This window comes from Canis lupus, chromosome 34 (genome assembly GCF_011100685.1).
Source record: "Canis lupus familiaris isolate Mischka breed German Shepherd chromosome 34, alternate assembly UU_Cfam_GSD_1.0, whole genome shotgun sequence".
In the NCBI taxonomy this organism is placed as follows: Eukaryota; Metazoa; Chordata; class Mammalia; order Carnivora; family Canidae; genus Canis; species Canis lupus.
The window spans coordinates 8,903,018-8,915,256 of NC_049255.1; the positions used below are offsets into that span (position 1 = coordinate 8,903,018).

Genomic DNA, 12,239 nt, shown 5'->3' on the forward strand with positions numbered 1-12,239 from the left:
TAGTATGTCTGTGATGTTAAATTTATATGAGGTGGGGGGATTAGAAAAATTGTGAAGAAGGCTCCTTAAGGATGAAGACAAATGAATGAAATGAGAGACATGGCCATAGAGAAAGTTGCTGGAAACCTGTCAATTAGTCTCTTTTTTCTGGCTGAAAGCAAGAGAGGAAGGAAATATTTGTTGTTGGTGCTGGTGCCATGGAAGTGGTAAGTCATGAGTTCTGAGCTGAGCAGAGATGGAAGTAAAACCAGAAGAGAGCTCAATGATGAGGCAGATAAAGAAAGGAAGAAACACTAAATGGGTAAAGAAACATTACAACACATGGTTGGTGCCGGAGCTGCTTGGAAACACTGAAATTACAAGAGACAGACCAATGTTGGCCTTGCTAGAGGGTAGGGTTGTTGATCTGAAGAAAATATTGAGAATGTGGCTGTGGAGATGGGTGGTCATGGTGGACATCAAGCCACAGCCATGGCCAAGGGAGTCACAGATAATCCCTGAGACCACATATCTTCACATATGTTCAACTGACCTTCGGGAAGTGAGACCTGAGGCCATTTGTGTCAATGCGGCCTGACTCTGTGTTTTAGGAAACTGTTCTAGGATGATAAGTTCTCAACCAATAAATCACTTCAGTATGTATTTCAGAAAATTCCTTCAAACTCATTTTTCTGGGTAAATAATTTGCACCTTGAGCCAAATAGCTCTCATTTTATGGTAACAGATTGTTCAATTTACGCAGACAAAAAGCTCACTTATCAAACAATAGTGTATTTATCAAGACTTACCTTACAGTCTTCATCTTGTCTGTCAGCCCTAACATAATATGTCAGGAAGTTTGCCCAATCCTGATCACATCTCTGCACACAGAAACCTATCCCAATCATGTAAATTCAGAAATGAAAACCCAACAATCTTCTCTGCTGACTTCCACCTTATAGGAAATTATGAAGACTCTGCCAAGGGCCATTCCCTTCAACCACACTAACTCTGATACACTTAGTTTTGGCTAATTCACAGGGTTTTTCTGTGGTCTTTTAAAGACTTGAGAATTGGCACATACATGTAATGCCATTCATGTGAAGGGAACCTGAAAGCACGATGATCATTTCCAAAGTTAAACAACATTTGTTCATAGTTGAATGAATACAGATTTCAAGAGAGTTTAATGATATTCAACAAGATGGGGGAAGTTTTATCGATAAGAACTTTTATTAGAAATAAAACCACATTTTTAGGGAAATACAGTAATCAGTAAATGGGATAGAAGGGTGATCCTAAAATGTCCAGCTACATACGTATAGACATGTTCTCCATACAATGAAAGAAACAATAGCCATTTATCCAGGAACAGGATGGGGGAAGATGACATCACATAGAGCAAGGCCAGGCATTATGCTAGATGACTCTTCCCTTAATTCCACAAAACACAGAAATTTATGACATAATGAAATTTTTGGAAACATTTCTTTTTAACAAGTAACTAAAATGTTAGCCTCACTCTGGAATCAAAACAGCATGTACAGATATGAGGCGAGTAAAAGAATGGGAAAAGAAACAAAATCGATGAGCAGAGCCCAGGAACTCAAGGATTTTCTAGGAAAAACTATTGGCTTTCACCTGGTACAGGACTTAGTGTCTATGTGCCAAACAGAGTAGAAAAATAGGACCTTCATCAAGGGACATCAGACTGATATTTGAACACACTTGTGTTATACTGAACGCTCCTAATGTGTGCATTTGTGTGTGTGGCTGTGCATGCATGGTTGTGTGTGTGATGTGTGTGTGTGTGTGTGTCATCGTTTGTCATTGTGCATATACACACAAGCAAGGCAGGTGGCTCAAGCCCATCATCAACTCATACTAGTGCAGTGTTGACCCAGGCACAGCCCCATGATGACCTTAACAGCAGAATGGAATCTAGAACGATTACCCGAGTGCATCAGTCAGTTTAGGCTGCCATCCAAAACAGCACACCCTGGGCAGCTTAGACAACAGAAACTTATTTCTTACAGTTCTGGAGGCTGGAAGACCAAGATCAAGGTGTCAACAGGTGTGATTTCCCTTGAGGCCTCTCTCCTCGTAGACATATCCTTTCCCTCTGTGTCCTCATGTGGCCTTTCTCTTCCCTGTGTGTGCACATTCATGGTGTGTCTCTTCTCCTGAGGGTACCCATCCTATTGCTGTAGGGTCCCATCACTATGACCTCACTTAACCTCAGCGAGGCCCTCCCTAAAAACCTTATTGCCAAATACAGTGGCACTGGGTGTTAGGACTTCAAAGCAGGAATTTGTGGGGGGACACAATTCAGCCCACAACACCCAACTTGGCACTAAACAGTTTAAGAGAGAAATTAATCATTGCTCCATAGCCCTGCATCCTTGCCTTTTAAAAAGCACAGCAGTTATGCTCACCCATGTCTTAGATGATCCAAGTCAGCTTCACCTGCAGTTCTGATTCAGGTGTGCTGGACAACTTCCTGCCCTGGCCCCTTCTTCTTTAAAAGTAGTTCATCTTGGGATCCCTGGGTGGCGCAGTGGTTTGGTGCTTGCCTTCGGCCCCGGGCGCGATCCTGGAGACCCGGGATTGAATCCCACGTCGGGCTCCCGGTGCATGGAGCCTGCTTCTCCCTCTGCCTATGTCTCTGCCTCTCTCTCTCTCTCTCTCTCTGTGACTATCATAAATAAATAAAAATTAAAAAAAATAAAAGTAATTCATCTTTTATACACAAAGATGGCTCTACAGAGAAAGGTCTCTCTCTCCTGTGGCCACACAACCAGTAATTTCAACAGGGCAGTGACCCATCTTTTGATAAACCAAAGTCGTGGCACTGCTGGCCACAGACACACCTGTTAGCTGAGCCAAGGATACAGCAGTGATATAGATCTGCCCATGGTCAAGTGCAGTGCCCCACATGGCATGGTGAGGGCCCTGCAGCTGTGGTCAACCAGCCTTACAAGGCACAACCCACCAGGACACTCTCTAAGTGTACTCTATCTCTCCTGGCCCGGGACCCTTTCACTCCCTCTAAGAGCCTTTCCACCCCGAGGGGTCTACCTCCTTTCTAGTTCTCAACATTCCAGGAAGAAGTCAGTTGATAATAGCACTTTTGAGTTCAAGCTTTATCCAGTTGAGGGAAATAAAAGAACCAGACAGAAGATATTGACATGTCAGCTTCATGAGTGCTTGGGTCACTAGAGAGCAGGGTTTGGATGTGTGGCAGAAATTATCCCACTGTCATCAAATCACAAAACTAGGCAGACGTATCAAGCCCATGGCAGGAACTCTGCTCACAGCTCAAGGCAGTTACTCTCAGGCTTACTCCATGGTGAAGGACAGAGGCGAGAGAGTATGTATCCTGACCTCTAAGGGAAGAGAAGGGGAAGGATCTCCACCTGCAGCCCATTTTTTTCCTAAGCTCATCTCTGTGTTAAGTCACTCTTGGTCCCAGTGGGAGGTGGTCCAGGAAAGGCCAGTAGAATTTGGAATTTCTGATATCCATCTACCTGAACACATGAAACCTGGGAAAGAGTTCCTCCTCTGCTCAGAGAAGGTCATCAGAGCACAGAGTGGATAAATGAAGGTCCAGAACATGGCCCAGTTAATGACATCATTGTGCGAGAATTTCAAAGTGACCAACAGATGAGTGCACACACAGATCCTGTGAATATTGACTCATAATTTAATGATGCTTAGTCCACACCCGTCTGTACAAAGTGCCCCTCAAGCACTTTTTGGAATTCCAAAAAGTAGTGTGCATCTCCATTCATAATTGTCTCATGTGATCCAGTAGGTTGCAGCCAGGAGCATTTCCCTGTAATGTAAGTCTTTCCCTTCACCATCCAAAATGGTGAGGCTCAACCTCTATCATGCTTCATTCTGATGGGGCTGAAACACTCCGGTTGGGAGACCTGTGCCGTCCCATGCAGCTCAGCCACACTCATCTGCAGGCCAGGTGTGTGTGTGTGCACACATGTACATGGTGACTTGGATTATGGTTCCCACAACTTCATCTTGTGTGACCCCTACATGTTCAGCTGTAGTGATAAAGGTCTTTAGTTTCGAGAATCATGCATGTGCCTTGATAAGCACACAAACACCTGCATCTCCAAAGCACCTGCTCAGGTTGACTCTTAACTGCCAGCACTGTCCCAGTCGAGGTTCTCTAGAGAAACAGAACCAGTAGGATGTGTGTGTGTCTTCAACTATCTGTCTAACCATTTATTTATCTCTCTGTCAGAGAGACAGAGAGACAAAGAATGATAGATTAACTTGATTGTGGAGAGTCCATAATCTGTTCTCACAGGACAGCAGGTTAAGACCTAGGAAAGAGTTAATGTTGCATTTAAATCTGAAGGCCTCTGCCAGCAGAATTCCCTCGTCCTGAAGGGACCTTACTCTCTGTCCACTGAGGTCTTCATCTATTGGTCAAGGCCCACCATCATTATGGAGGGTAATCTGCTTTACTCAAAGTCTATTGACTTAAATGTCTAAAAAACAACAGCAAAAAACTAAAAACACTTTCACAACATCATCTAGGACAATATCTGACCGAATATTTGGGCACTGTGGCCTAGCCAAGCTGCCATAAAATTAACCACCACCTGTGAGATGAAATGAATGTGGACACTCACATACAGAGGGTCTACAGCCCAAAAGAAGCACCCTGTTGGATTGGCCCAATCGTATGAGGGATTTTGAACTAACTGGACAGTCTCTAATGTCCCTTATTGTTCTAAGAGTCTATGATTCTAGCACAGATCGTTCCTAACTCATGTAGGAAATTTATTGCGAAAGCATCTTGTGTAGTTTTCCTCCCGTGTTATCCTCCTCCAGTGCATGTGAGGGTCGCTGATGCCATCAGCTCTGGGTTCTGATGCTGCCTGTGCTGCTTACTAGCTGGGCTACTGAGGGCCAGGTGCCCCGCCCCCTCATGCCTTGGTCCCCGCCCCCCCCCATGAATGGAGGTTCTGCTGGGCCCTCCCTCATTGGGTGGCTGAGAGATAGGAAAAGCCATCCCCTGGGATCACTGTGGTCATTTGCTGCCTGCCCTCCTTCTGCCTGGAGATGGAGCTCAGGTCAGAAAAGTTCACTTCATCCTCAGCATCCTCAGCCAACTGCTGTTCCTGTGGCGTCTGTCTGCTGATCCAGAGAGAGGAGTTTATGTGGGTTTGAACACCTCTTTCATCCCCAGAGCAACTCAGAACCAGGTCACCAGCACACTTGGCCATTTCGCTGTTTCATCAAGTTCACTTTCAATCATAGTAATTTTCTGACCGTTTGAAAGCTAACTACCAAACGAGAAAGTAGTCTTGGAATTAATGAGAAGTAAGAATTGTATCAGTTTGGGAGAGTGTGATGATTTAGGAATGCAGGGCTGTTCAGAGGACATGAGCTGTAAATTCCTTTAAAACAAAAAACCCAGTCGTGGTAACCCTGCTGATTACCCGGGTAGAGTGATCTGTTCATCACTAGTGAGCTCCCCATTGTTGAACTGGATTCACTTTGATTTTTGTTCACCAAGGATCCAATGAGGGCCCCATAGGAAAGGGGAGATGAGGGAGATGCACTCGGGTGACCTGGAGTTCATGTGTTCACCCTGTTTGTTCTGGTCCCTTTAGACATCAAAGGAGCTGAGCCCAAAGACTGATTCCCTTGTAATGATGCTCCACAATTAATACTGGCAGTCACTCAGTCTGGGTGACAAACAGCCTTTTGTGTGCCTCTCAATTCCTGTCTTTGTTGTTGGTGACCTTTGTTTAGAGAGAGGCAACCAAGACAAGGTGAGAGCGGACACAGGACATGTGCCAGGTGTGGGGCTGTGCCCTTCAGGGTTCACACAGCATCCCCATCAGTGGGTGTGGGTGTGAGGGCCTAAGCATGCTCACCTGGGCACCTACCATGTTCCCCAGGGACACCTGGGCACTGCGGTCAGGAGGGTGCACACCACTATGCTTCCTCTGATAACTTACTGAATGGCCCGCCTTGGCTCTGTCCTCTGTTTACCCTTGGGTTCCAGTTCACACCACACATGATGTGTTCCTCCTATCATTGTACAGCTCTCTTTTTCTTAGCCTCTTTCCTCCTAATAAAGGTGTCATGCCAAGAGAGAAAAATGATGCTCACTGTTTTCTTCTTTTGTGTAGGCCTGATTCTACATCCATGAACTGGTCTGGCAGCCCTGTTAAGTTTGTTACATAGGGTCTGGGCCATTTCTCTCCCTTCTTGTTGGGTCTTTCCTCCTTCCCGAGCTCCACAGGCTCTGGCCTGTTACCCATGTCCCCCAGGGAAGGAAGCCAGGCAGGACCCCACGATCTGCACAGGCTTTGAGATGCCTTGAGTCCTGTGTTACATCTACATCTACAATTCCAGAACAGAACAAGAGCAAGTCCCCTCCTGCAGGGCCCTCCGACAGACCCGAGACTGGGAGATGTCAGATGCTCCTCCTGAATCATCATGGGAACACATATCTGTTTTTATCACCAATTCATGATTCCTGGGCAAGTTTATTGTTCTGCATTGCACAAGCTGCCTGAAGCACTTAGGTAGAAAGAGGGTGGAAAACGCAAAAGTGATAGATCTGCAGGAGTTGGGGGAGTCACTTTGCTGTTCTGAAGGGTCAGCTAGATCATTGTAGGGACAGGATGCTATCCTGATGTTATGTGAAGGAATGGGTAGATGGAGAGGTGGACTTCAATTCTACTCCAATTCAAATACTGTCTTCAAGTTCCTGCAACTCTTTTAAATCCCTGGGACTAAACAAACAAACAAACAAACAAACAAACAAACAAATAAATCTGCTGGGACCCTCATCTGTCTCCAGACAGGAACCAGCCATAGGCCAACACCAATGGAGACAATGGAGACTATGTCGAACCCTCTGCCAGGCATGTGGACTTGAACCTCAGTGCACAGGAGAGGGGTTGTCAGGATAGTAGTGCTCCCAGCAAGGCCCTAAGGCCCCATCCTTCTGGAAGCCCTAGACATCATCACTCCACATGGTCACCTTTGGCCAAGTGTTGCATCCATAGAGTGGGAGCACACAGCTATCCAGGCAGGTTGGTAGGGAGTCATGCTCACGTACCATTTATTGATCGTCAGCAAGGCAACTCCAGAATGTAGCTAAGTTGCCAGGCATAAAACATGACTCTTCCTGGGAGCACACAGGGTTAATATAAAGATAGAATCAGCTTAGTCGTGGAGACCCAGCAAGAACTAGGCACATTTACAAAGGGATCTATGGTGCTGAGACTTCAGAAATCAGGAGTTCAGGTGTGTCATGACTTCATGACTACTGTATTTGTGGGTCTGTTAGAGTGTATTCAGCTTTATCTCGTAGCTGCTAAAAACAAGTGATGGACTCAGACCAGCTGGAATAAACCCAGAATGCACTTTGCCATGATACCACACTGCTAGCCTCTTCCATGTTAAGCTCCTCCTCGCATGTTTTCTAAGGTCAGTAGGCAGAGTAAAGGGCTGCTGTCAAGGCCATGAGTTCTGTCACAGTGACCACGTTCATTGTACCTTCAGCAAAATTTTCCCATTCCTTTCCAAATGTCCTACCTCCAGGCAGCTACACCACATTTCCCCTTGTGATTCTGGGGGTAAATGGCCTTACCTGGTGCACATGAGGCCCAGAACATAGACGGTGAAGCCAGCCTCTGCCACGCATCTTTCATTGCACACCTAGACTGCACCTGAGATGAGGTGGATTCCATGCCCCCTCCCCCACCGCAGAACCACCACTGGAACAACTGGGATATTTTTCAAGGAAAATTGCTAGATGTGAATTTCCCACCTTAGAAAACATGACTATAGAAAAAATATGGTTGTAATTTGCCTGGAAAATAAAAGAATGAATACTCCACACCCTTTAAGTAACTATTAGTTTTTAGAGAAGACCCCAGCATTCACTCATTTACATGTGTGAATATCCCAGTGACTACTAATTAAAAAAAAAAAAAAAAAAAAAAAAGCAACCAAACAAACAAAAACAGACCTCAAAAGCAAAACACCATTTGTCTGCAGACCGATTACACTTTCCCAAACGTGTGCCCTGGATCTGGCTCGGACAGCAGCATGGCTTCTGCTGTAATGGGAAGCCGCCGGGAGTCACTGTTCCATTCATGTCCTACTTGCTTTCTTGTGCAGGCCTGCATCACAGGCATGGCTTGGTGCTAATGCGTAGGCTCTGACAGACGTCTGAAATGAGCTGCCGAGGCAAGAGTTTGTTGTAACAAAGACGGGATTGAGAAGAGGTTAGTCCCTTGCTTCACTTGCTAGTGTCAAAAAAATTTGCTCTATTTTGATATTTGCCTTTGTTCCTTTCATTGGGGAATTAAGCTCTATGATAAACAGACATTACAACTTGTTTCAGGAAGTAAGTGGCTGTGGCCTTGATGACTGCCCCTGGCTTGCTCTAGGCTGCCAGTCTGTAATTGCTGCCACCAGGCACAACGTAAACCCACCTGCCTTCAGCCCTCCTCTCGGACCATGTGCCTTCTTCAGAATCCTCCTGTGAACCCTTGAGCTGATTTTAATAACTCCCTCGCCATGTCCCCAGGCTAGCTATCTTGGCACTAAACCCTCCATCATGTGAAACCTAGTTGCTCAGGTAACACTTTGCTCCTCCGGCGTGATCTTCTGTGCCACCCGCGCACACATTTCCTTCTTCACGTGGCTTGAGGATGTAATCACAGAATTGAGGTGAAGCCACGTTCAAGGTGGCGAGCTCCCTTTCTACAGGAAAGGGGAAGATAGAATGTGATTTTAAATCTGTGTGTAATAAAATAATCCAGACAACCAGAGACAGGTAAATCTGCATTCTCAAATTGTGAGTCACAAATTTGCCTAACTTCTGAATTACCTGGAGTGAAAGCATCAAGCTATCTCTCTACCCTTTGGAACAAGGCGCTCTGCAGGTAAGAGGGAAATTTTTCCTTGTTCAGGTCTTGGAGAAGATACATTTTCCAGCTGCTGAGTGATTGTGGAGAAGCCATGTCTTCAGCGAGCTTACAAGAGCCTGACCTCCACCCTGTGGGTCAGACCAAGAACACCTCCCAATGAAATGTTTGGGAACAAGCCACCATCTCCTGTGACAACAGGCAAACTTACAGTGGGACATGGGATAGCTTACATTCTCTGTAACATTCAGTCTCCTTTGCTGTAATAGGGTAGGCAAAAACCAGCCCCCTTGTAACAATATAAAATCTGTAATGGGAACTGTCTCATTGGAGAGTGAATTAGGAGTTGGGGGACAAATGGAAACACGAAATTATTTCACGTCGATTCACTGATGTCATCACATGCACATTTGCTCTGGCACCTGGAGGTCTGATTCAAATTATTTAAACCAAATAGAACAACATAAACTGTGACTTGGCCATAACTTACAACAGTAATGTCTGGGTTTAAGTAGATACTCTAGCCCAGTTCATCAGTTTAATGGGGCAGAAGCCTAAAATACTGGTGGGAGGTTGCACTGGCAGTCATCTTCAAAGTACAAAAGGAGGTGATGAGATAGACATGTATAAGTGCCTGTACTTTTAAACCCACGTGCCAAGTGCTCTGCCTAATAACTTTATAACTTTATAATGGATGGAACTGTTGCCAAAATCATTTTAAAGCAAGGGGATGTGGGAATGCCTATTGAGTGCGTGTTAGGCCCAGCAGCATCTCATGATGTTTAGAGGTGTTCAGATTGTTTCTTGTTCAGTGGGCATCTTAGCAATTTCTTCTAGTTTAATGGTGGCTTGAGCTTATTTAGTTAAAACCCCAGAGGAGCTCATGAGAGTGAAGAGCTCCCATAGGGCCCCAAAATGTGGCAGATAGTCCCCCTGAAGGCCCTTTGTCTACCTTTGGATAGTCCTTAAAATGGGAACCTGAAGGAGGATACAAGGAGACCAGGGTGGCTGTGCAGGCTCCCACGTATATCTGTGGAGAAAGAAGAGGTAGGTATTTACTCGAGAATATTCAAGAAAACTCATCTAAGCTCCATCTTTCATTCACTTTGTATTTTTTTTTTAGATTTTATTTATTTGTTCATGAGACACACACACACAGAGAAACAGAGACACAGGCAGAGGGAGAAGCAGGCTCCTTGTGGGGAGCTGATGTAGGATTCCATCCTAGGACTCTGATATCACAAGCTGAACCAAAGGCAGATGCTCAACCACTGAGCCACCCAGGTGACCCTCACTTTGTCTTTTCATGTTTCATCTGAAAATGTTTCCATCCGCATTCCTTAAAAAAAAAAAAAAAAAGATTTTTTTTTTATTTGAGAGAGAGAGAGAGAGAGAGGGAGGGGCAGAAGGAGAGGGAGAGAATCTCAAGAAGACTCCTCATTGAGTGCAGAGACCAACTCGGGGCTTGATCTCACAATCCTGAGATCATGACCTGGGCCAAAATGAAGAGTTGGACACTTACTCATTTGAGCCACCCAGGTGCCCCATCCACATTCTTACTCAAATTGAAATGTTATTATATTTTTCACACTCCCTATTTATTTGCATATGTCCATACCTGTGCTTTTTGTCACTGTATTTATAAATACTCTTGAATACGTGCCATAGACTAGGGTCCCCATGTCTCTGAAGGACAGCGTCTCCATCATATCTCACTACCTCCTTGGATTTGTTACCATCTGCTTATTCCAGTCACTCTCCTATAGCTTTGGAGACTTTGATCCTGTTATGCCTCAAACACTTGTCAAAATTAACATATTTATTATATTGGGTATTTTGGTAAAATAAAACTGTTTCTTGAATTTAAGAGGTTTACTCAAATCCAAGGACAGTTTCTTAAGCCTGAATCCCCTGATCTCTCTATATTATTTAACACCTTTGGTCACTCATCTCTCCCTAATCTTTCTCTTGTCTTGCCTATAGTTACATCCAGGTCTAAACCCAACCTCCCTGACCCCCAGCACAGATCTCCTTCTCCCAAGCACTTAGTCTAAGGCATGTGAAAGCTTCTGGAGTGGATGCGGTCATCCCAGAGAAGTAACTAAGAAGACAATCACGTGTCTGATGCTGCCTGCCACACCTGAACCAGCTCTATCTCTGTCCTGGATTAAGATAATCACCCCCGGATGTTTCCCTGAGGCCCCACAGGGTCTTCAGGATTGACATGGCACAACCTGGAAGCCAACCTCCTCTGACATCAGCTCCGATGAATAAAGACCTTGGAAATCATCATTCCTGTCCTTGCAAGAAAACACACTGAACATCTTAGATCCACCAAAGAATGGAGGTCGCAGAGTAAATTGCCAGCTGGAAATCTGAAGAGACAGATGAATCGAGAACGACAGCCAAGGTCAGCTCACCTGGGGGAAAAAATAAAGAATTTCAAGATGGTGAAAGCAGGGCATTGAGCCAAGAGCAGGAGCCCTCTGAGTGCAGGGCACAGAGAGGAAGGCAGCTTGCCTGACGCTCAGCAAGCACCTCAGTGCTACTTGTGTTACTGGAACTAGTAACAATGGCAGTAGCAGCAATAATAATACTCTCACTGCTAGTCGTAATATTAGTACTACGAGGGGTACCACTACCAATAGTGTTAGATTCAGTGTTAGATTTCACTACCACTACCAGTCAAATCTAACCACACCTTAAAGAGAAATCTGAAAATATGCCTACAATCTTATTTCTCCCTTTGCCCATGCAAACATTTGGTAGGTAATTGATTTTTTAAAAAATATGGAATGCTTCACGAATTTGCATGTCACCCTCTCAAGGGGCCATGCTAATCTTCTCTGTATCATTCCAATTGTAGTGCATATGCTGCTGAAGGAGCATGATTGTTGAAGGGATTGGCTAAATACCTCTGAAAGTGTTGTTCTCTTCGGGCCCAGTGCTCTCCCAGTATCTAATCCAGACACTTGCAAATCAACTTATCATCTGCTCTTTTTTCTCCAGGCCAACCTGGTGCCTTCATCCTCCATGCTGTCTTCCCAGATGGATCATTACAAAGTGCAGCCTCATGGTCTCACCCTAGATTAGAGCTGTCTGAGGCTTAAAGCAGAGTCTCTGCCTCCAAATCTGGTAAACATTTTCGGGACCTCGGTCCTCTCTCAGGCTGCCTTTAGACCCACCCCATATGCTCTCCCTAGATCTCCTCTCAAAATCTGTTTCCAAATAATACCAAATTATTTGCAGTTCTTGATAATTATCTTGCAAATATCTATATGTACACAAATCTACCTCCCCACTGAGTCATTCCGTGCATTGCCCCATGTCTTGCAT

At 45.0% G+C, this 12,239-nt stretch overlaps 1 non-coding gene across 1 annotated transcript; it reads right to left on the bottom strand.

Moving 5' to 3' along the window:
• Nucleotides 1-11,687: 11,687 nt before the first annotated feature.
• LOC119867553 lies at nt 11,688-11,792 on the bottom strand. The gene has a single exon (XR_005384071.1). It is a non-coding gene; the product is annotated as a U6 spliceosomal RNA (small nuclear RNA).
• Between the last annotated feature and the right edge of the window lie 447 nt (nt 11,793-12,239).